This window comes from Staurois parvus, unplaced genomic scaffold (assembly GCF_062004578.1).
Source record: "Staurois parvus isolate SC_StPar_1 unplaced genomic scaffold, SC_StPar_1.0 ptg001631l, whole genome shotgun sequence".
NCBI lineage: Eukaryota > Metazoa > Chordata > Amphibia > Anura > Ranidae > Staurois > Staurois parvus.
In genome coordinates this window covers 77,823-80,748 of record NW_028319427.1, presented here as the reverse complement: position 1 = coordinate 80,748, position 2,926 = coordinate 77,823, and the positions used below count along the sequence as shown (strand labels likewise).

The 2,926-nt window shown below is 50.7% G+C and overlaps 1 pseudogene; it reads right to left on the bottom strand.

Moving 5' to 3' along the window:
- Positions 1–1,152: 1,152 nt before the first annotated feature.
- Positions 1,153–1,314, bottom strand: LOC149434989 (U2 spliceosomal RNA; annotated as a pseudogene).
- Positions 1,315–2,926: the final 1,612 nt, after the last annotated feature.

Below are 2,926 nucleotides of genomic sequence, written 5' to 3'. Positions count from 1 at the left end.
CTAGGACCTGATCCTGTTTCTGGAATCATTCTTTTGGCCCCGGGGTCTCCAAGCTGGCCCTTTGCTTGCCTTCACTTGGCCCATAGGGCATTACTCTTCCAAATGAAACCGATGATGGGGCATTGTTTTCTTCCACCGCTGCCGGGACATTACTGGTCACAATCTGGCCCCCCCGCAAAGCCTGGAAGAGAACAGACTGGCCCTTTGCTCAAAAAGTTTGGAGACCCCCCGTTTTCGCCTATTGGGGTTCGCTAGGGTGGAAGACATGAGGGAAAATATTTAGCAGAAAGGTCAGTGCTTCCTAGACTTCTACTCAACATTCCACGTGCCGCGTGTATATGTGTAGACCTGAAGTACACACGGAAGTCGAGATGCTTGCATATTTTTTTTTTTAAAGTCCGCGAACGTGCGAAAAACAAAAAACCCGTAAGTGTTCACAAAAAACGTGCACGTGCAAAACACCACACGAAAAAGTGCACTTAGGGGTGTGCTTTGTCCTTCCCCTGAAGGGGATGGACCTCTACCCTGATCCCCCGGGGCACGAAGCTCCTGACAGGGACAAGGTTCCCATTTGGTCCACCTAGCCAAAAGGGCTGGCGGACCACCGTTCCTTGTGGCCAGCCGAAGCCAGCCACTCAGTACTTGGTAAGGGGGCTTTCCCGAAGAGAAAACCTCCTCGGGACAGGGAAGGAAGGAAGCAAAAGGCCACACATCCTCCCCCTAGACTTCAGGGTAGGCTCGAGGACCCACACCCTCCATCCTGTGAGAAATAAAACACACACAAAAGTGAAAAGTGACAAACGTGGGAGAAAATAAATAAGTGGCCGTGCAAATTGTGCACTGGCCAGGCCCTGAGGCCCGTAGCAAAAATTGCCCAGGACTTAGCCAAAAGGCCCAGCCCTAAAAGGCGCAGTGCAGGAAAAGTGTTTGAACACGGTGACCATGTGCCTTTTCACACGTTGGGGTCCCACACCCAAGTGTTACTAAGAGCACCCCTGAGGTGACCACTCAGGGGGCACTGGTTCGTGGACTTTCTGCCTTCCCGGCCCCTGGCCAGACAAGGTAGATCCGTTCAAATTAGGAGGAACTGGGCCCCTCCGGTTTTCCAGGGGGAATTACTCCCGGGCCCCAACAGCCTGTGGGCGCCTCGGTTTCTGTTCCAGCCTGTACTAGCCATCAGGACCCCCATCCTATCAGCAGGGGTACTATACAACCAATCATCCCCGCAAAGCTAGAATGACCGTGGAGCACCCCTACTGGACACTGATAAGAACAGATACTACACTTGATCTTAGCCAAAAGGCCGAGAAGGATCATTTTTTTCTTTAAGTCCGCGAACGTGCGAAAAACAAAAAAACCCATAAGTGTTCACAAAAAACGTGGAAGTGCAAAACACCACACAAAAAAGTGCACTTAGGGGTGTACTTTGTCCTTCCCCCGAAGGGGATGGACCTCTAACCTGATCCCCCGGGGCACGAAGCTCCTGACAGGAACAAGGTTCCCATTTGGTCCACCTAGCCAAAAGGCCTGGCGGACCACTGTTCCTTGTGGCCAGCCGAAGCCAGCCACTCAGTACTTGGCCAGGGGGTTCTCCCGAAGAGAAAACCAAGAAGGATCATTCAACCAATAAATAAGTACATTCACTCAGCGGTATGATGCCTGACGTGCTGTGCGTGGCGGACTGATCCCCAGACCAACACGTCATGCATAATGCCGCTTACCCCGAAACCATAGCATCCTAATACACAGTACTAGTACAAACCGAGAAGGATCACGGTCACCCTAATTTGCATACTAAAACCTATTGTATTTTTTTCCATTTTGTCTTTTTCCCATATGCCATACTCCTTTTGTTGTTAAACATTAGGGAGAGTGTTCTGATCCAATTGCAAAGCATCATGATCACCCTAATTTGCATACTCCAATCCATGGCTCAAACAGTACAGGATTATTCCAAAATATGCAAATTTGTCTAACAGATTTCCCACCCAGAACACCCCTACTTTTTCCTGGATTTTTTTTTTTAAGTCCACAAACGTGCAACTATAACGAAAAAACCCGTAAGTGTTCACAAAAAATGTGCAAGTGCAAAACACCACACGAAAAAGTGCACTTAGGGGTGTGCTTTTGTCCTTCCCCTAAAGGGGCTGGACCGCTACCCTGATCCCCCAGGGCACGAAGCGCCTGACAGGGACAAGGTTCCCATTTGGTCCTCCTGGCCAAATCGCTTCTCGGCCTTTTGTCTGCGATCTTAGGGTTGTAGTCATTAGGCAGGTAGTAGGGAACCAGCGCCCTCGGCCTTGGCACGTATACCAAGCGTGACTTGCTGCTATAGGGGGTGGCGCTTCCCGAACCCGTCTGAGTCATGATGACCTTACCTGAGCCTCTCCCCAGGGATTGGTAAAGGAGGGTTGTTCGTTGCAGTGGGATGGCTCCCGTCCCACCGGATGCCCCAAACACCGTTCGGGTGATTATTCCAGAGGCCAGGAGGGCCGAATGCGGACTTTACGTGGTCCAGAAGAAGATCTTGATGGAGCTGTTGGGTATCGCCCACGAGAATATTTTTTGCGTGCAAGCCTTTCTGGCAAGTGGATTCTATGACATCACTTTCTTCCGTTTGGGGGATCTACGTACCTGCCTGCTGAGGAAAGCTGAAAAGGAAGATGACCCTTTGTTGAAGGACGTTTGTTTTTTGGCAAGTGAATCCAAACAGCGGGTGCCCCTGACTGTGCAACTTTATAACCCGTTTGTACGAGAGGAGGAGATCAAAGCTTTTCTCCATAGATACTGCTCAGTGGTTTCCGGAGGAGTGATGCAAACAAATATCTTCGGCACGTTCAACGGCCAACGCAAGTACTGGGTCCAGTTGAAGAAGGATGCCGGCGGGATCGGGGGCACGCTTCATCCGCCCCAGACTTTTTCTATT